The sequence below is a fragment of the Poeciliopsis prolifica genome, unplaced genomic scaffold (genome assembly GCF_027474105.1).
Source record: "Poeciliopsis prolifica strain line A6 unplaced genomic scaffold, Auburn_PproV2 SCAFFOLD091, whole genome shotgun sequence".
NCBI classification, from domain to species: domain Eukaryota; kingdom Metazoa; phylum Chordata; class Actinopteri; order Cyprinodontiformes; family Poeciliidae; genus Poeciliopsis; species Poeciliopsis prolifica.
In genome coordinates, this window is record NW_026562466.1 from 1,143,762 (window position 1) to 1,166,401 (window position 22,640).

General features: G+C 38.1%; 1 long non-coding RNA gene and 1 pseudogene across 1 annotated transcript; one reads left to right on the plus strand and one right to left on the minus strand.

Moving 5' to 3' along the window:
- Window positions 1-107: 107 nt before the first annotated feature.
- LOC129353487 (uncharacterized) lies at window positions 108-2,448 on the minus strand. The gene is made up of 3 exons (XR_008605024.1): window positions 2,040-2,448; window positions 1,358-1,518; window positions 108-298 (listed from the first exon to the last, which is right to left on the minus strand). It is a non-coding gene; the product is annotated as an uncharacterized LOC129353487 (long non-coding RNA).
- LOC129353480 (NLR family CARD domain-containing protein 3-like) lies at window positions 1,937-14,127 on the plus strand (annotated as a pseudogene).
- The last annotated feature ends 8,513 nt before the right edge of the window (window positions 14,128-22,640 follow it).

The following is a 22,640-nucleotide window of genomic DNA, read 5'->3' on the forward strand; positions in this document are numbered from 1 at the left end:
ATATTTCCTCTAACAGTTAAAACAGATAAAATGAAGTAAATATTTGAAAATGTCATTTTGTGGCTCTGGACCCGTTTTACCTGGAAAAGCAAAAAATGTCTCTGGATTGGAAAAGCTGCAGAGAGCTGGACTAAACAAAGCCCACCATGATGAGGACGCGGAGCGCAAACGGGCCGAACAGAACCACCAGGAGCGACGAAGAAACAGAACCAGGATCAGAACCAGGATCAGGATCAAGACCAGGAGGGGCGGGGAAACGGTGGCAGATCGTCTTCAGTTCTCATCCTGAGATTCTGAACTGAGGAGAAAACAAGAACTAATTAATTCATCTGAAACAGAACCAGTTCAGTTCAGAACCGTTCATGTTCAAAGTTCTTTTCTTAATACGTAGTTCTCATAAACTGAGCAGAAAAAAGAAATAAAAACAATCGTCACAAACTAACTGTGAGGAAAGAAAGAAAAACAGAAAATGTAAAAAATGAGAGATGAATTTAAATCTTAAATTAAGTTAATATATTGGTATAAATATTAGGATTTTGTGATGTTGCAACGTTTAAGCACTTTATTAAATAAAATCATTTCACTTTAAAAATGGAGGTGATTTTTAGAATAAATAAAAAGTTTGCCAGAGGATGAAATTGTCAATATCATAATTTAACTTTTCATCAAATTTTATAAGATTAAAACTTGTGGAACAGATTTATTGTACAAAATTCAGTTTTGAAAATCTTTCTAAAAACATTCATGAAGTTGCAAAATTCCTGTTTTGTGTCTCAAGAACACAAAACAGGAATTAATATTTATTTTAGATTTTCTTTTACAGAAACTCATTAGAGAAAACTTAATAGATAATTATGAAATTAATGTCAAATCTGCTGTGGAATAGAAAGTTATTTGGTTCTATTATTTATTTGTAGTTTATTTTTGGATGTGGGCTACTATCACAATTTGAGTAAACACGTCATCGAGAGGCGCAGGCTGCAGAGTGAGGACTGGACCCGGCCTCTTCACTGACGTCATCATCGTGGGACCATTTAAGATGTGAGACATGCGCAACTGACTGTTTGCAATAAAGTAAGCGGTGGTTTTCCTCCTGGTTCAACTGAATAGTGAATAAAGTGACTTTCTCCGACTTTTCCTGCCCTTATGACGCCAACCAGAGGAAACTGCAACATTAATAACAAAGAGCTCGACATTTCCCAACCAGAACTTCGAATCAAAGATGAGAGTCCGAGTGGCGGAATGTTTACGAAGCAACACAAAATGACACTTTTATTAAAGCGCAGCTAACAACCTTCATGGGTCCAGATGCTCGGTCAGAATATGACACAAATAAATAGAAAAACCAACAACTTACCGAGCAAAGCAGGTCGGTTTTAAATGAAATACAGAACCGGTGTTGACGTTCTCCTTCTTCTTCTACAGGGTGTCAGTGGCGGCTGCAAACCAACTTCAGGTGCATTACCGCCACCTACAGGCCAATCAGAGAAGCACTCACCTGTACGGTCAGAAGAGAAGCTGGAAACAGAAGTTCAGGTTTGACATTAAAGTTTTTGTTGCTTCTTCTACTTTTATTTAATATTGTCGTTCAAGATACGTTTGCCCAACGTAGAATACATGCAATGCACATTATGCAGGAAAAAATTATCTAAAATCTGTCATATATCATTATTTGAATGCAAGCGTTTAACTTTGTGTTGAAGCTGGTGGGATGAGAAAGAGGAAGCGCTGATGCAGCCACAGTTACTACAAGGCCTTTTCATTTATTAGTGCTAAGAATAATAAAATATCTTTATTTGGCCTCAACTCTCACGATGAGGCCAAATAATGAGTTTTCTGCTGAATCCATGAAAAAAGATGCTCAGCTTCGGATCTGCTTCACTAAAAGCAAAATCTAAATACTGAAGGTTTTCAATATTTAATCTAGTTTTGTTTTTAGTCTGTGAGTCACGTAACGTCATGTGGAAAAGAAACTGAAAGCAACTTTGGTTTCCTTCAGAACAGCGTCCATTTTGAGTCGCAGGAGGAAAACAACTTACCGAGTTAATAACAGTAAGTGTTGCCGCTCCGTGTTTCTCCGTGTTTCTCCGTGTTTCTCCGTGTCTCTCCGTGTTTCTCCGTGTTTCTCTCGGCTCTCTGGAGCCTTTCTAACCGATGAACCACCGCAGTTTCCCGGGTTCTCCACCACCGTGTCGCTCGGCTCCTGTTTACTTTATTAACTTCCTGATCTAGACAGGAATTAGTCACGGGTTAAATAAAATGCTTTATTGTGAGTATTTCATTTCACTAATAGGTTGATTTGTGGTAATAACACTGTTACTGATGATTGAGGCCCGCACGTTAGTCAACGCAGAAGGTCTCGCGCAGTTTCCGCGCCCGTCCATCAGGCGATACTGATGGATCTGCACAAAAGATCTGGTGCAGATCGGTGGATGTAGAGAGGAGATATAGTCCGTTTTCACAGGATGAAACCCAATAAATCATAGAATTTCAGTAAAACATACAGCAGAAAAAACAGGTGACTGCCTGTTGAAAGTGGGCGGGGCAAAGGTGATGTCATCAAGTGACCGTGTAAATGTGATCAGGACTGGTCTGCAGAGAGATATAGGAAGTTTCAGGCAGCTGTGATCTTGCATTTGGAAGTTATTGAATCTTGATGTTTCAGGGGAATAGTCAAAGTTAGTTTCGACCATATGGTATTGAAGGAGACCCAATGATGATCAATCACAGTAACTTTGGTGACTCAGTGAGTTTCTGTGTAGGAGATACAACAGTTTATATTTTCATGGTGAGCAGTGAACTTTGACCCCTGGTGACAGAGCTAAATATATTCACCACTTCATAGGAGATGTTCACTCCTTCATTCACCTGATTCACTCTGATCCTCTGAACACATGATGGGAACCAGCTTTCTGCTTCCAGTTACTGGAACTGGATCACTGGGACTGACTGGTTCTGGTTTCTCTCTCAAAAGGTCCAGAAGATGGAAAATCTGGATCTAAAAGAACCTCCAGGATCCATCAGTCCATCTATGAGGAGTGACTGGTCCAAAGATGATAACCCAGACTTCAGTAATGAACCTGGACCCTCAGACAGAAAGTAAGAAACCAGTTTCTAACTGATTCATGTGAATCTATAGAGATAAAATATAAATTAACTGGTTGATCTCAGTGTTTTAATAAACAGTAATTTAATTTTCTTACTTATTAATTTAAAGTTAGACCTGAAGGATGTTGGTCAGTGAATCAGTTTGAATGAATTAATATGGATTAAAATGTTGCATGAAAACAAAAACATGTGAGGAGCAACAATTCAGATTGTCTGTAAACCCACTGAAGCAGTGAAACCAGCATCTTCCAGACTGGGAACACTGGCATCAGTCATCATACCAAATATAATTCAATGAAGTACTTAAAACCAGAAATCATCAATGTTCTGAGGTTCTGTTCTGACCCAGTTTCTGGTCCCTGGTTCTTTGTGGACCTTCATGAACATGTTCAGCTCCAGCCTGTTGCTAGTGAATATTTCAGTGATGAAGAAATGTCTTCACAGCAGCAGCTTTAGTGAGGAGGAGCTTCCATCCTGCTGTGCTTTGGGTCAGAATGTTCTGATGGATCCAGGCTGGACCAGCTGCCCCCAGTGTGGGAAACAACCCAGAACAAGATCTGGACTGACAGCCAATCAGAGCAGCCCTACTCCAGGTGAGACTGAACATGTCCAATCAGAGCTTCTTCCTTCCAGATCCACGTCTTTAGTTGAGATTTGGACATTTAAGGATTAAAAGTTTTTGTGGTCAGTTGTTTCAACTGAATCTGTCTTTTTCAGCTGGTGTAACTGGATCTTATGTCTCTGTAACTCGGCTTAAGAAAGTCCTCATTTAATTTGACTCTGTTCAAAAAATGGCCACGAGATAAATGTACAAATTATAATACAAATTTGAAACAAATTTGAAACACAACAGCAGGTTCAGACCTGAGGAGCTGATCAACAGACTCTGAGGAGAATCTCTGGATGGAGCAACAGGAAGAGTTGATCTTCATCACGTTTGTCTCTCAGATGTAAATTAATCCTGTTTCTGTTTCTGCCTGCAGAGGAAAAACTTTTAAAGGTTCGCCCTGAGTTTGTGAAGAGAGTTTCTGAGGAAATCCTGAAACGGCTCCTCGATGGCCTTCTATCAGATGGGGTCTTTATGCATTCGGAGATAGAAGATATACTGCAGAAGAACCAAACCAGAGCAGACAAGGCCCGTGACACCATAGATGTGATGAAGAAAGGACAGAGAGCCTGCAGGTTGATGATCAAACATCTTCATCACATGGATCTGACTCTGTCCAACCAGCTGGGTTTGTCCTCTGACTCCTTTGGTCCAGGTGAGACAGCCTGAGTTGACAAGATTTCAATTTGTCACCACAAAAAAAAGTTAAATAAATTAATCTGCTGAATGTATGAATAGACAATGGATTCTCGGTTCAGCTTGTTGAATATTAATGAAACAAAATGAAAACTAAATTCATTTGAATATGTAATTACTATGCCATATTCAAGTTTAGAAATTCATAGGTTAATATGGATTATAATGAAATTTTTGATGAAAAGGTTTTGTACAACTTGTACAGCCAACAGAGATAAAATGAATGGTTCTGTTGATTTACTTCAAAATGAAGAGAAGCAGCTGGGCATCAACACTCAGCGATGGAGAACCTCCAGGTTCTGGTTCTGTTGGGCTCAAATAGAAATTGTTTTATAGAAATTCATTGCTGAGCCAAACATAATGATAAAAACTCAGATCAGCTGATTATGATGATGTATAAATATAACTACATTCTGACACTTGAAAGCCCTTTTGAATTTAGGTCATAAAGTAAGAAGATGTAAACCAATAGCCACTTGTGAATTTCATTTCTTTTACATCCAAAGGAAAAATGTGAGAGAGGAAATACTATTTATAGTTGTTTTTGCGAAAGGATTCATGGCACCGCCCTGGGTCAAACTGACCTGGTGCTCTCCCTTCCCTTGCATACGAATCACAAAGTTGGACCAAATGTGACTTGGGAAAAGATGTGGTTTGGACAGATAAGAACACCAATCTGTGATGAATTGGCTTATTCTGCCAATCTGAAATGGAGCAGATGTTGAGGTCAAGAGGTCCCAAATATTCTTAAGGAGGTCCAACACACAATCAGTCTAGGACTTGCCAGGATCCTTACATCAGTCAAGGGTTGTAATGCTGTTGGTTGAAACTTTCCAACTCACATCAGTAAAGATGAAATTGTATAAAAAAGGTTGATGTTAAGAATATGGGGAGATTTTGTTTTTGTACTGATGAAGTTGTAAGACATGTCCGTGTAAGAATGATAAATCTCCCAACTCGCCATGGCCTGAAGCAGCAAAAGAACCTGAGTCTGGAGTGCGTTATTTCCTTTACGTGTGTATATATATATATAAATATAAGAGTTTAGCACCTTTCTATTCTCCAACAAAAACAGTTAATATTACGTAGTTTGGTCTTTCATGTTTGTGCAAATGGCAGCTCCGACAGAACCCTGACACAGTCGCATCATTTCTCTCTTTTTTATTGCTCAACAAACTCAAATCTTGAATATATTCAGATCAACATTGATGTAAATATTCCAAGAAGGCATGAGCATATATACAATCATAGAAAGGTGGTTAGTGGTTGCAGCATGGTCACTACAGGATAGATGATTGATGTGTTCAAAGCCAAAACATTTACATAGAATATCAGAGGAGGCGTATGTGTTACTGAGAATCTCTTGAGCTTTAGGTGCAAAAGAAAAATGTTTAAAATTTTCATCTTAAGGCTTTATCACATCTGTTAGTCTGGTTCAACCTTCAACCAGAAAAAACCGTGAAAGAGTTTTAATGATCACAACTAATTCAAATCAGCTCTGTTCAGTAAGAACCAAGTTTATGGTTTTTCTTACCATGCAGAAATTTTAACAAATTTGAGGTTATTTATTGATTTACTTTTTCTCATTCATTAAAGGTGATGCATAAATTGTCTCTGAGAATATAAAAATTATTGTTTTCCTTATGTTCAGCTGAAATGTCTCATCCTGTCTTTGTCTCTTCTTTCAGATTTTGATATTCGATGTCAACGTGACCTTAAAGAGTCTCTGAAGACGATGTTCCAAAGTCTCTCTGAAGGCGTCGCTGAACTTGGAAATAAAACCGATCTGAACCAGATCTACACTGAGCTCTACATCACAGAGGGGTCAACTAGAGAGGTCAACCAGGAACATGAGGTCAGACAGATTGAAACAGCATCCAGGAAACAAGAAACAGTCAGAAGAGAAGACATCTTTAAAGTCCCACCTGGAGGAGATCAACCAATCAGAACAGTGATGACCATGGGCGTGGCTGGCATTGGGAAAACACTGTTAACACAGAAGTTCACTCTGGACTGGGCTGAAGGCAAAACCAACCAGAACATTGATTTCATATTTCCATTCACCTTCAGAGAACTGAATTTACTGAAAGAAGAAAAGTTCAGCTTATTAGAACTGATTCATGAAACGATTCACTAAAACCAAAGGAATCAGAAACTTTGAACGTTCCAGGTTCTCATCTTTGATGGTCTGGATGAAAGTCGACTTTGTCTGGATTTCTACAACAATCCGATCCTGACAGATGCTACAGAGTACAGCTCACTGGATGTTCTGCTGACAAACCTCATCGGGAGGAAACTGCTTCCCTCTGCTCTCCTCTGGATAACCACACGACCTGCAGCAGCCAATCAGATCCCTGCTCACTGTGTTGACATGGTAACAGGGTCAGAGGGTTCACTAAACCCCAGAAGGAGGAATACTTCAGGAAGAGATTCAGAGATGATGAAGAGAAGGCCAGCAGGATCATCTCCCACATCCAGAAAATCCAAAAGTCTCCACATCATGTGTCACATCCCCGTCTTCTGCTGGATCACTGCTAAAGTTCTGGAGGATGTGATGAAGACCAGAGAGAGAGAGAAACTACCCAAGACTCTGACTGAGATGTACATAAAGTTCCTGCTGGTTCAACTCAAAATCAAGGAGGAAAAATATGATGGAGGAAAAAAGAGCAAATCTATCTGGAGTCCAGAGAACAGGAAGCTGATTGAGTCTCTAGGAAAACTGGCTTTTGATCAGCTGCTGAAGGGAAACCTGATCTTCTATGACAAAGAGCTCACACAGTGCGGCATCAACATCCAAGATGCTGCGTTGTTCTCAGGAGTTTTCACTGAGATGTTTAAAAGAGAGAGAGGGACACGACGTCTCCGTCTACTCCTTTGTTCATCTGAGCATCCAGGAGTTTCTGGCTGCAGTCTACATGCTCCACTGCTTCACCAGCAGGAAGTCAGAGGAGATCAAGACGTTCCTGGGAGACGATACAGAGAAACATCTCTAGATGAGTTCATGAAGAAAGTCATGGAGAAATCCCTCCGCAGTAAAAATGGCCACCTGGACCTGTTTGTCCGTTTCCTTCATGGTCTCACTGTGGAGTCCAACCAGAGAGTCTTAGAAGATCTGCTGGGTCAGACAGAGACCAGTCCAGAAACCATCCAGAGAATCATCACCAACCTGAAGGAGATGAACACTGATAGAATCTCTCCTGACAGAAGCATCAACATCTTCTACTGTCTGGTGGAGATGAACGACGTCTCATTTTATCAGGAGATCCAATGGCTGCTGGATTCAGGGAAGCAGCTCTCAGAGACTGACTGTTCAGCTCTGGCCTTCATGCTGCAGATGTCAGAGGTTCTGGATGAGTTGGACCTGGAGAAGTACAAAACCTCAGAATCAGGACGACTGAGACTGGTTCCAGCTGTGAGGAACTGCAGAAAGGCTCGGTGAGTCCAGATGTTTTCATTGTGTGATGCTGATTCAGCTCTATTGTCCTCCTGTTTCTTCTTCTGTCTTCAAGTTGATTCTGGATGTTTTTGCTCTTTATCTACTTCCATCCTCTGGATATTCAGCCAATCAAACATCTAAACATTCAGCTCATCAGGACAGATGCAGCTTCTGGTTTTACACATTTTGATCACTTTAAAAATATTTCCCTTTTTATCAGTTTTCAGGTGAAATGAATAGAAACCCTGAACTCTAGAAAATCTATTTTCTCTAAGATCCAATCAGCCAGAGAAACTTTTAAACTTTAAAACTCTTCACTCATTGAGCCGCTGCTCCATCAGTCACATTTTAGGATCTTTGACTGTTTTATTAAATTATTGTTGGGTTTAATAAAAATGTTGACCATTGAAATAAATCATTGCATTAATTATAAACTATTGAACAGTGTTGATCTTCATCATCCTCTTCCTCCTCCCTCTAGTTTCCTCTGAGTTTGTAAATGAGACCAAAATGTGGTTTTTGTCGTCTGGTTCCAGAAAAAGTTCTAGTTTCTGTCAGATCCTCCCAAAGCTCTGAGAATCTGCTTCCAGAGCTGGAACCATTTTCCTCATCAACTCTTCATCTGCAGCCTTTGTTGAAGCTGTTAGCTGTCCTCCATGAAGACCTGCAGAGACATGAGCTTCAACTCTGGAGACCCTCCTCTTCTAGTGATGGAGAACTTTCACTGCTTCGCCATGAAATGCTGCTGGACCCAAACGCTCCGTCTCCTCCAGGGGTTTTGCTCTTCAGCTCTTTAGGAGTTTAGCAACAATTTCTCCTGACATCCAAACCTTTGTTCCTCTGAGACAATGGACAGACCACTGCAGAGACACGTGTCCCTCTTCCAACCAGTTTGTCCCAGTTCCTCTCAGATCCACAGTCTGAGAGGACGGTTCTGACCCGAAGGAGCAGCAGGACCGGTTCTGCTGCTGCTCTGCAGGACGACCAGAACAACGTGAAGCTTTTAGCTGCAGCAGGTTGACGACTGTCCACTTTCTACTTTGTTAAAGCATCAAATCCAGCAGATGAACGGAGACAGAACTGGAGCATCATGTGTTTGTTCTGCTCCCAGTTTCCTCTGTGGCAGCATTTAATAACCTGCTGCTGGGAAACATGTTTCTATACAATATATTACTATTATTCATGATGATGCAGCAGATAGTGGCTCAACAAACCCAGAGATGCCAGAGGTCCACAGCAGCTGGACTTCCTGTTCTGCTCACTTCATTTATAACTCACTTCCTGCTTGATCTAAACGGTCTAGTCCAAGTCAGAGCTGTGAGCAGTTCCTCCTCCTCTCCATCATCTCCAGTCGTTTCCTTCATTCAGCTCAGTCAGCCTCTTCATCAGCTGCTGCAGAGAAACTGAACTTTCCTTCACTGATGATAAGATCTTCAACATCTGACTGCAGCTGAAGGTCTGAGGACATGAAGCCTGGACCAGAACCAGAACCAGAACCTGGACCAGAACCAGAACAAGAACCAGAACCAGAACCAGAACCTGGACCAGAACCAGAACCTGGACCAGAACCAGAACCAGAACCTGGACCAGAACCAGAACCAGAACCTGGACCAGAACCAGAACCTGGACCTGGACCAGAACCAGAACCTGGACCAGAACCAGAACCAGAACCTGGACCAGAACCAGGAACTGCACAGATTCTCTGTGGGGTCAAACTCAGTAGATATTGATCAGATATTGATCAGATGATGACATCACTGTTATCATATTTTAGTCTGTTTATGATCCAGATTGATTTCATTAGAACTGAATTTATTTCTTCTCTAATCACAGACTTGGTGACTGTTTGCTCCAAAACGCTGAATATGAAGTTTTGGCCTCGGCTCTGAAGTCCAACCCAGATCTGACTGAACTGGAGATAAATTGGATCTACATAAATAAAGCTGGAGAATCTGATATGAAGCATCTGGTTGAGATCCTGGAGAATTCAGTCAGTAAAGTGAAGAAACTGGGGTTTGTTTTCTCTATTTATGCTATAAAATCATTTATTGATTCTTTAATCAATAGTTAATCAATTTAATATTAATATATATTATTTTAAAACAACTTGTTTAATCATCAGAATAAAATCTCTAAAACTTTTGACCTTATTAATTATTTTCTTATTTCAGACTTTGAGATTATTGAACTTTGTTTTTCAGTTTTTCTCTTTAAAATGTTTTTGATGAACAAAATGAGTAAAATAATTGAAATGCTGTGAATGAATGATGGAGATGTTTCAGTTTTGGTAAAGATTCAGATGGTTTTATTTCTGATTCTTTACATCAGAATGAAATGTTGATCCTCCAGAGCCACAAACACTGACGAGTTCAAATCCTCATTAATGAACGTCTAAGAAACCACTGATTGTAGAAAGCAAATCTAGATGCAATGAATGAAAGTGAGGTTTGCAGCAGCAGCAGGTTCCTCAGCTTTGTCCTGAGGCTGTGGTTCTGTTGGGCCGGGTCAGAGAGGAACCGTCTCCTGAGGAAATAATGGCCTCCATTGGCTTTCAGCTTTAATAGGAACCCAAAGGCCATTAATGAAGAACCTGACTGGTTCTGATCCAGTTACCAAGTCGGGTCTGATGATCAGGAACCAGCAGAAATAGCTCAACTCATCCAGACTGATAGAAAACTTTGAGTTTCTTTGTTGATCAATGTTCTGGTTCTGCTGGTTTGGACTCTTTAAACCAGTTTGACTGGATCAGATGTTAGAATCAGTTCATCATGTTTCTTTTACATTCAGGGAAATTAATTTATACATTTTATTATTGATTTGTTCATATTTCAGTTTTTAACTGCATCCTGTTGGTTCACATCTTTTTCTTTATTCAGATTGATTTTCTGCAGTTTATCAGAGACCAGCTGGACGTCTGTGTTCTCAGCTCTGAAGTCCAACCCGACCCATCTGACAGAACTGGGCCTGATCAGAACCAACCTGGAAGGTTCTGGACTGAAGGATCTCTGTGGTTTTCTACAGACTGAAGGCTGCAGACTGGAGATATTGAGGTATTTTAATGATATAATTATTGATATTTCTGTGAATAATTCTATATAATTGATCATCAATCAAAGTTCATTTCTTCTGATCTAATCAATATTTTCTGAGTTTGTTCCTGGATCCAGAGTTTAATTTAGTTTCTCTGTGTAACTGAGTTGGACCTGCTGATCTGAGGTCAGAACAGGACAGCATTCGGACCCCAGTGTGTAGAAATCCCCCTCAGGTCAAGCAGGTCAAAGGTCAACATGAAATGTCCCTTTATTGAAGATCCATAAATCCCACATTAGCTTTAAATCTCCTGCTATTAGTTGATGATGATCCAGTCCAGGTTTACAGAGTCCAGGTGTTGCAGTGCTTTAACTAGACCAGATTAAAGAAGCTGATATCCTGATCAATATTCCCATTTCTGCAGCGTCTCTGATGAACGATTCAGAACCAGAACCAAATGACCCACAATGACCTCACAGAGAAAAGGATCAATATTTTCTAGTTGATGGTTCAGAAACTGAATCAGCACAAAATGATCAACTTTCAGAATGTGATGATATTATAAAAGGATTGAAATCAACCCGTTTCCATCTGTCATACTGAGCAATGAGCTGCAGTTCAAATACAAGCAGCAAAAAAACATCATTAATAGATTAATGAAGAAAAACTGGAGCCATAAAATATCAGCAGATCAATGATGGACAGAGCAGTCGGAGAATCCAGAGCCTGGAAGGAAACATGGAGAGAAAAACATCCACTGAGTTTAAGATCCTCAGAAACTTTGAGACAAACTTTGAGTTTCTTTGTTGATCAAATGTTCTGGTTCTGCTGGTTTGGACTCTTTAAACCAGTTTGACTGGATCAGATGTTAGAATCAGTTCATCATGTTTCTTTTACATTCAGGGAAATTAATTTATACATTTTTATTATTTATTTGTTCATATTTCAGTTTTAACTGCATCCTGTTGGTTCACATCTTTTATTCTTTATTCAGACTGAGGGAATGCATTTTATCAGAGACCAGCTGGACGTCTCTGTTCTCAGCTCTGAAGTCCAACCCGACCCATCTGACAGAACTGGACCTGTACAGAACCAACCCGGAAGGTTCTGGACTGAAGGATCTCTGTGGTTTTCTACAGACTGAAGGCTGCAGACTGGAGACATTGAGGTATTTTAATGATATAATTATTGATATTTCTGTGAATAATTCTATATAATTGATCATCAATCAAAGTTCATTTCTTCTGATCTAATCAATATTTTCTGAGTTTGTTCCTGGATCCAGAGTTTAATTTAGTTTCTCTGTGTAACTGAGTTGGACCTGCTGATCTGAGGTCAGAACAGGACAGCATTCGGACCCCAGTGTGTAGAAATCCCCCTCAGGTCAAGCAGGTCAAAGGTCATCCAGTCTAGAAAAGTGAATTCCTGGAATCTGACAGGAACAAATCAATAATCAATGATTGATGCTTCAACACTTTGATCAGAACCTGGAATGATTTTACTGACTAAAATCCTCCAACACATCATGACCCAGTACCAGGTTCTGGTTCTGGTTCTGGTTCTGAAGTCAGCAGGTCTTTATTGGAGCAGCAGCTTGTTGGCATTAATATTCATGAGAATCTTTAACTGGTTCTGTTGGACTGGTTAACCTGCATCCTGTTGGTTCACATCTTTTATTCTTTATTCAGGTTGATTTACTGCAGTTTGTCAAAGATCAGCTGTGATTATTTGGCCTCAGCTCTGAAGTCCAACCCGACCCGTCTGACAGAACTGAACCTGACAGGAAACAACCTGAAGGAATCAGATGTTCAGCAGCTGATGGATCTTGTAGAGACTTTAAAGTAAGTAAATGTTTGCAGTGAGTCCAGCTGCTGTCAGCATATTGAACTAAACCCAGTCAGCATCAGAGCAAAGATCCAGTGTTCCCAGTAAAGCTGCAGCTTCTCAGTGGGAGGAGAATGGTTCAGGCTTCCTGATTGGACACAGCAATCAGCCAATCAGAGGAGCAGCAGCTTGCTGTGTTGTTGCTGTGTCCATGTCTCCAGGACGTCCAGCTGGACTCCAGCGTCCAACATGTCTAGAGACAGTGGTCCTCATTCATCAAACAGCAGCAGATCTGATCTCAGACCTGCTTGTTCTCTCAGTTCAACAGGAAACAACTGATCAGGTTCATCTTGGTCACAGCTCTGAGATCAGTCTGACTGGAAACCATCTACTGGATGTGCTGCGTCACTGACTGCTACTGGAAACACTCACTGATCTGCTCTCCTTCCTTCTTCTCTCTGCAGGTTCTGATCTCTGTAAAGTAGAGAACGTCTCTGTGTCCTGCTGATCCTCACAGGTTGAAGCTGCAGCAGTTTGAGTCTAAAGAGACTCTGGATCAAGATGACCTCTGACCTCAGAACATTTTCTTTTTCAAATATTTTCCAGACGTCGATTGTTGAAGATTTTCAGTTTTATTTTTCATCTGATCTGTTTGATGATCTGCAGGAACAAAAGAGAGAAAAATACTCTGAGTTTGTTAGAAAAGTTGAATTGAGCAAAAACATGAAGCATAAATTTCATTAAAAAGCTTTAAAGTTTTGTTAATGGGACAAAATGTCATTTTATTCTGTTGAGGTGAAAAAGTTGATCTAAAATCAGACATGATAGCAGCTCTATAGATTCAGAGCCAAACAGTAAAACTTCCTCTGGATCTGTGGCATTAAATCCACTTGAGATCCAGACGTCCTGACCAGATCCTGCAGAGAAAAGAAACAATATTTGAACGTGGATCATTTGGACTCAGCTGCTTGGATGTGTGTTTGGATTTGAAAGGTTTTGTTGTGAAGCAGAAAGTTGATGAAGTTCACAGTGAAGACGACTTCAGTCCACCTGAAACCTGGTTTCACTCAAACGTCTTTATTCACTTTAAGTTTCTGATGCAACAAGAAGGAAGAAAAGGTCAAAGGTGAACCAGAGATCGACTCCATGTTTGCTCACAGATGTGATGGGATCAGTTTGCACAGCTGTTGTTCAAGAACAGTTTTATTTTCCTGCTTTTGTTGATGGATGCAAATTTGCATCAGAAGATGAGAAAAATAACTTTCTGTGGTTTATTTGTGTGGATTTAAAGTGGAACAAGTTTAAAGAAAAACTAGAGGAGAAACCTGAGCCAGCGTTCTGACAGACCAAACACTGAGGAACCAGAGTTTGCATCGTCAAAGTGACGAAATCATCTGAATGTTGTGACTCGTTTCCCATCAAATCCCTGACACAGAAGCAAAACCTCACGTCTCCAACATGAAGCTGCAACAGGATGCAGAACTTCCACCGAGCGTCACGTCACTCACAGCATCAGGAGCCTCGCTCTTCACCTCAACACCGCCTAAAACCTGGGACCAGGGTTAAAGGTCATCTCCTGCACCTAGTGCAACATTTCACTTCTTATGAGAGCGCGTCTCAGTTTAGAGGCCAAAACCAGCAAGAAGCCTCAGAGTTTTCCTGCAACGTAGCTCTGGTCTATTGGCTTCAGTGAGGCTGGTTTTACTGAAGATGTGTTCAGGTACGCAGGAAAATTCAGCGCTGATACAGACGGGACGAGCGACTCCACCTCTGATGATGCTTGGACAAAAGTTTATATGTTCATGAGATGAAACAGTTAATTTTCCTCACATATCAGGACATTCTCCATCGGTCATCCTGCCGTCGTTCTGGATTTATTCATTATTTACATCATCAATAGAAATTGTTCAACCAGATGTTTCTCTTTGTTTTAATTTTCACTGTTATAAAGTCAGATCAAGTCAGCTTACATTACTGTCGTTTAAATAAGAGTCACTGCAGGATTTTATTCAGTCTGATCAGAAAAATCACGAATCTGCAAGAAAGCTCAACAACAACAAGCAATAAGCGTATTGTTCTGAAGTGAACTGGATGTGCCACATTGTTTTGTGGGATTTCTTTGTGGCTCAGAGAACTTTATCTGTCCAATTTTCCCGTGATGAAAACCTTTCGTTAATTTGGGTTTTGATTGATCTGCATACTCAATCGCTATCATGGTCATGTGGCCGTTTTCTGACATGATCAAATTCTTTGTCCTAAACTCTGTAAAGAGTTTAACACAGCAGCTTTAGTTTCTTTTTAAATCTGTCTTCATTACATATAAATCCAAACAATGAATTATATATATCAGAATAATATTTGAGTTAGTAAACTGTCAATATGACTGAGGAAAACTTCGTTTTTATCTAAACTCCACATTAAATGTAAATAATGCAACATTATCAAGACTTTAGTTCCCACGATGGCCACCAGAGGGCGGAAATACCCGCTCTGAATATAGAGGTGAGTTTGTAGAGCTGCAGCTGGTTTCTGACTTCTGTTAAGTTGATCACGTTTATATCTTTCTCATTATAAATATTGATATTGTGGTCTGTCTAATGGACTTTAATATATAGATGTGTTATTTACATACAAATAACTCTATATCTACCAAATAAGGTACATATTAATACAATAACAGGTTTGTTTGCCAAGATGCTGAGTTTCCGGTTTAGTCAGGAGAATTTTTAAGAAATAATTATTTCTGGAAAACAGAATAATTACTATAATTTGGCCCAATTATATAATAATAATAATATCGTAAGAAATTGCACAATTAAGCTTTCTTACAATATAATAAACTTCCAAGCTAAAATGTACTTTCAGGAGAATTTAGTTCCTTGTGTTTTACTTTGAAAGAACACAGAGGAAGTGCTTTTCACATATCTGCTCTCTAGCTTTACTCTTGCTGTCGTTACACACTGTGTCCACTAGGGGGCAAAAGGCTAAGTTAGTAGTTAGCTACTTTCCCGCTCCTGATCAGCTAATGAATCTATTGTTGCTCTCTTGGTGTTTCTACTGTTATTTCTTAAATCTGTTTCATATTTTAACATAAAATCAATGTTTTGTTTGTGAAGAAGAAGCAGCTTCACAGAGATGAACCAGATCGCAGACTTTGAGAGGAGCTAACGATGCTACCAGACCAGCAGGAGCTTCAGAGGAGCTGTGGCTCCTAAACTATTAATATCAGTTTAGGGCGGTATTTGCCCTCTAGTGGACCTAGATAGTAACTACAGCCACGTCATAAAGTTAGAGAGTTAACGTTGCACATTCACTTCCGGCGTGTTCTTTCACATTAAGATCGATAGAAACGGGTCATTTTACTGTTTGCTTTTATTTGAAATAATATATTTAACTTTTATTAAACAACAAAACCATACACAAAAGAAGCAAATTAAACTCCGCTGAGGTTTTTTCCACATGTAATTTTCTTATTTCTTCAGACAGATAAAAGTATTTAAATAACATTAATGTGTGTGATACATCAATTCACAGATTAACTCAGTCATGGTTTTCTGATTAATTGCGAAAAATTAATTGCAGACTCGGCAACAAATTTTCATTGAATCCAACCACTCGTAATATTTTAAACTGTATCAATTTTTCACATTTAATTATTCCCCGTAAGGTTTTTTCATGTTTAATGTTTGGATTTTCAGTGTGAACTAGAAGCAGCTCCACAGAGATGAAAACATCCCGCAGAGATTCCAAACACCGAATTTAAATATGTCAGAATAATATTTGAGTTAGTAAACTGTGGATAGGACTCAGGAAGACTGTTAGTTTTTCTCAAAACTCCACATTAAGTGGATATTAAAAGTAACTACTGCAGCATTATCAGGACTGTAGTTCCCACTATGGCCACCAGAGGGCGGAAATACCCCGCTCTGAATATAGAGGCGAGTTGTCATTATAAATATTAATATTATGGTCTGTCTAACGAACTGATAGTTGATTTGACATATAGATGTGTTATTTACATATTGATAACTCATCTATATATCAAGTAAATTACATATTAATGTTTCCCGATTAAATAATTCACGGGTTTGTTCGCCAAGATGCTTTGTTTTCTGTTTTTGTCAGGAGAATATTTTTGAAATATTTATTTTTTCTGGAAAACAGAATAATTACGATAATTTGGCTTCAGAGCCCAATAATGTAATTTATACCATACCGGAAGAAAATGACATACTTATGCTTTCTGATACATTCATAAACTAATAAGCTAAAACGTACTTACGGGGGAATTTAGTTCCTTGTGTTTTACTTTGAAAGAATCCAAAGGAAGTGCTAATCACATATCAGTTCTCTAACTTTACTCTTTTTGTCGTTACATACTGTGTCCACTAGGGGGCAGAAGGCTAAGTTAGCAGTTAGCTGGTTTCCCGCTGCCGATCGGCTAATGAAGCCCTTGTTGGTCTCTTGGTGTTTCTGTTGTTATTTCTCAAATCTTCTTCCTATTGTAACATGAAATCAGTGTTTTATCTGTCAGTGCGAACTAGAAGCAGCTCCACAGAGATGAAAACATCCCGCAGAGACTCTGAGCGGAGCTAACGATGCTAACTGACTAGCAGCATCTTGTTTTACACACAAACTGATTATCAGCAGCTGCAGATTTAAACTCTGATGCTGAACAGCAGCGACTGTACTTAAGTTCACTGATCATCACTCACTAATGTATTATTAAACTTATATAAAGGATTAAGGAAATTAATAATCGCTCATAGATTTATTATTAAAGTAGCGTAAATGATTTTAGTGTGTAGTTACAATGTGTGACCACAAGAGGGCGGTAGAAAGCGAGTCTCTTCCAGAAAATAAAATTAAAAGTTAATCTGCTACAGTGTGCGGATATTTTTTTTATTTATCAAAACATTTATTGGCTTTTCCATTTTATTAATTGTCCTTTCGATGATTTTATCCAGCTTGATGCTCTGATCTCAGCTGGTTGAAGCTTATCACTAATAAATATGTTTTTGTTGATATTTGTAGCTTTTTGACACTTTGATTCTCAAAATTAGCCACAGTTAATATACATATATATATATTTTTTTTACAGAATGAAATGTAATGTTTTTTCAGCTACATTTTTATCAAGAGTCATAGAAATGATTACTTTCTGAGTAGTTGTTGTTCACTTTGTGTCTAAATGATTTTAACAATTTATCTCCATCTCTAATAACATACAAGTATAAAATATATAGATTGTTATTCATAGGATTCAGTTAATAAAGCTGTTGTCATTAGAAACTATTTAGTGAAAAGTTTAAAGTTTATCAGTTTTATGAGGGTTGATTGAGTTCTTACTGCCCTCTGGTGGTGAACTATCATAACTACAGACATTCTTCATGTAAATTGTTCAACTGGATGTTAATCTTTAGTTTAATTTTACATTTTATAAAGTCAGATCAAGTCAGCTTACATTACTGTTTTTAATTTAAAGTCACTTCAGTATTTTACACAATCTGATCAGAAAAACGTCCTGAAAAGAGTTTAATACAGCAGCTTTATTTTCGTTTTAAGTCTGTCTTCATTTCATATATAATTCCAAACACCGAATTAAAATATGTCAGAATAATATTTGAGTTAGTAAACTGTGGATAGGACTCAGGAAGACTGTTAGTTTTTCTCAAAACTCCACATTAAGTGGATATTAAACGTAACTACTGCAGCATTATCAGGACTGTAGTTCCCACTATGGCCACCAGAGGGCGGAAATACCCCGCTCTGAATATAGAGGCGAGTTGTCATTATAAATATTAATATTATGGTCTGTCTAACGAACTGATAGTTGATTTGACATATAGATGTGTTATTTACATATTGATAACTCATCTATATATCAAGTAAATTACATATTAATGTTTCCCGATTAAATAATTCACGGGTTTGTTCGCCAAGATGCTTTGTTTTCTGTTTTTGTCAGGAGAATATATTTGAAATATTTATTTCTTCTGGAAAACTGAATAATTACGATAATTTGGCTTCAGAGCCCAATAATGTAATTTATACCATACCGGAAGAAAATGACATACTTATGCTTTCTGATACATTCATAAACTAATAAGCTAAAATGTACTTACGGGGGAATTTAGTTCCTTGTGTTTTACTTTGAAAGAATCCAAAGGAAGTGCTAATCACATATTAGTTCTCTAACTTTACTCTGTTTGTCGTTACATACTGTGTCCACTAGGGGGCAGAAGCCTAAGTTAGCAGTTAGCTGGTTTCCCACTGCCGATCGGCTAATGAAGCCCTTGTTGGTCTCTTGGTGTTTCTGTTGTTATTTCTCAAATCTTCTTCCTATTGTAACATGAAATCAGTGTTTTATCTGTCAATGTGAACTAGAAGCAGCTCCACAGAGATGAAAACATCCCGCAGAGACTCTGAGCGGAGCTAACGATGCTAACTGACTAGCAGCATCTTGTTTTACACAAAAACTGATTATCAGCAGCTGCAGATTTAAACTCTGATGCTGAACAGCAGCGACTGTCCTTCAGTTCACTGATCATCACTCACTAATGTATTACTAAACTTGTATAAAGGATTAAGGAAATTAATAATCGCTCATAGATTTATTATTAAAGTAGCATAAATGATTTTAGTGTGTAGTTACAATGTGTGACCACAAGAGGGCGGTAGAAAGCGAGTCTCTTCCAAAAAATTAAGTTATATAATCCGTTTGCTTAAAAGGTTTGTCCACTTTTCCATTTTATTAATTGTCCTTTAGGTGGTTTTATCCAGTTTGATGCTCTGATCTCTCCTTGTTGAAGCTTATCACTAATAAATATGTTTTTCTTAAAATTTGTAGCTTTTTTTAGACTTTATCAAATTTACCATAGTTAATCTTTTTGGGACGTTTACAGCATAAAATGTAATTTTTTTTCAGCTAAATTTCCATGAAAAGTAATAGAAGTTATTACTTTCTAAGAAGCTGTTGTTGAGTTTGTGTCTAAATGATTTTAACAATTAATCTCCTTCTCTATCAACATGTGAGTATGAAACAAATAGATTATTATTCACAGGATTAAGTTAATACAGTTGTCATTCGAAACTATTTTGTGAAAAGTTTAAAGTTTATCAGTTTTATGATGGTTGATTGAGTTCTTACTGCCCTCTGGTGGTGAACTATCATGACTACAGTCATTTTTGATGTTTGTATTTGTTTTAAATTTTATTTTATGAAGTCAGATACATTACTGTTCTTAAATAAAAGTCTCTGCAGGATCTTATTAGAAAAAAATTAGAAAAAACGTTTAAAACAGCAACTATTTCCATTAGATATATCTCTCCAAACAGTGAAGTAAAATCTGTCAGAATAATATTTGAGTTAGTAAACTGTTAATATGATTCAGAATGACTTTTAGTTTTTCTCAGAATTCCACATTAAGTGGATATTAATGTAAATAATGCAGCATTATCAGGACTGTAGTTCCCACTATGGCCACCGGAGGGAGGAAATACCCCGTTCTGAATATAGAAGTGAGTGTTGAGCTGCAGCCGTTTAAGTTGATCACATTTATATCATTTTTATGATAAATATCAATATCAATAAAACAGTTGATATGATATATAGATGTGTTAATAACATATTGATAACTCGTCTATATCTCCTAAGTAAATTACACACTTATGCTTTCTGATAGAATAATAAACTAACAAGCTAAAATGTACTTCCTGGAGAATTTAGGTCATTGTTTTATTTCGAAAGAATCCAAAGGAAGTGCTATTCACAAATATGCCCTCTGGCTTTACTCTTGTTGTAGTTGCACACTGTGTTCAATAGGGGGCCAGAAGGCTAAGTTAGCAGTTAGCTGGTTTCCCGCTGCCGATCGACTAATGAATCCCTTGTTGCTCTCTTGGTGTTTCTGTTGTTATTTCTCAAATCTTCTTCCTATTTGACATGAAATCAGTGTTTTATCTGTCAGTGTGAACTAGAAGCAGCTCCACAGAGATGAAAACATCCCGCAGAGACTCTGAGCGGAGCTAACGATGCTAACAGACTAGCAGCATCTTGTTTTACACACAAACTGATCATCAGCAGCTGCAGATTTAAACTCTGATGCTGAACAGCAGCGACTGTCCTTCAGTTCACTGATCATCACTCATTTTATTATTAAACTAGTTTAAATCAGAGGAAATTAATCGCTCATAAATTTCTTATTAAACTAGTATAAAGGCTTTCAGTGTATAGTTACAATGTGTGACCACAAGAGAGCGGTAGAAAGCGAGTCTCTTAAAAAAAGCAAACGTTAAATGTGTTTGCTACAGTGCTCGGATATTTTTCAAAAGATTTATTGACGTTGTAATTTTATTAATTGGTTTTATCTAGTTTGATGCTTTGATCTCAGCTGGTTGAAAATTATCACTAATAAATATGTTTTTCATAATATTTCTATCTTTTTGAGTCTTTGATTCTCAAAAAACTCACTGCTGGACTCTATTCAGTCTGGCCAGAAAAAACGCCCCGTAAGAATTTAACACAGCAGCTTTATTCTATAAAGTATAATTTTTATTGCATATGTAACTCCAAAAAAATTTATTAAAAATTGTCAGAATAATATTCGAGTCAGAAATCTGTGGATATGACTCAGGTAGACTTTTAGTTTTTCTCCAAATTCCACATTAAGTGGATATTAAATGTAAATAATGCTGCATTATCAGGACTGTAGTTGCCACTATGGCCACCAGAGGGCGGAAATACCCCGTTTCTGTTTTCTGTTAAGTTGATAATGTTTCTATTATTTTCATTATAAATATTAATATTATTATGGTCTGTCTAATGGACTGACAGTTGATTTGATATATAGATGTGTTATTTACATAGTGATAACTCATCTATATCTCTTAACTAAATTCCACACTTATGCTTTTTGTTAATATTATGGGAATATTCATGAAATATAATTTTTTTTCTGGAAAACAGAAAAAGTGGCTTCAGATCCCAATTATATAATTTATTTCACATCCTATAGAAATTACACAGTTATGCTTTCTGATGATATAATAAACTAACAAGCTAAATTTTACTTCAAGGAGAATTTAGTTTCTGTTCTTTTACTTTGAAAGAATCCAAAGGAAGTGCTATTCACATGTCAGCGTTCCATCTTTACCCTTGTAGTTACACTCTGTGTCCACTAGGAAGCAGAAGACTGGGTTGGTGATTAGCTAGTTTCCCGCTCCTTCTCGGCTGATTAAGCCTTTATTGCTCTCTTGGTGTTTCTGTTGTGTTATTTCTTAATTCTTCTTCCTATTTTAAGATGAAATCAATGTTTTATCTGTCGGTGTGAACTAGAAGCGGCTCCACAGAGATGAAAACAGCAACAGAGACGCTGAGCGAAGCTAATGAAGCTAACAAACTCCAGTAGCGGCTTCAGAGATGTGGCTCCTAAACGAGCTTCAGCTCTAACAGAGCTGAAACATAGTTCTACAATTCTGGATGAGACGCTAAGATGCTGAGTTTCCGGTCCGAAGGTAGGAAAATATTTATGAAAAGTTAAATTATCCTGGAAACAGTCAGAATGATGATGAACTACTATTAATACCAGAGCAGGGAGGATTCTGCCCTCTTTGGACCCAGATGGTAATTACAGCTTCTTGATAAAGTTAGAGCGGTTTCAAACACCATTCACTTCCGGTGAGTACTTTCACAATTAGAGCCATAAAAACGGCTTCCTCTGTTAGCTTTCATTTGAAATAATATATTTTACTTTTGTTGTTTTTCTCTCTGAAACAGTAAACCGTTATTCAAGATCAGCAAATAAAATTTTACTCATCTCAAACTGAAATGACTGTCAATTCATAAAATTATTTTAATAACATTAACAGCCGATCTCTGACCCGGTTTCATTTCTGACCCGGTTTCAGTTCTGACTCTGACCCGGTTCCCTCTGACTCTCT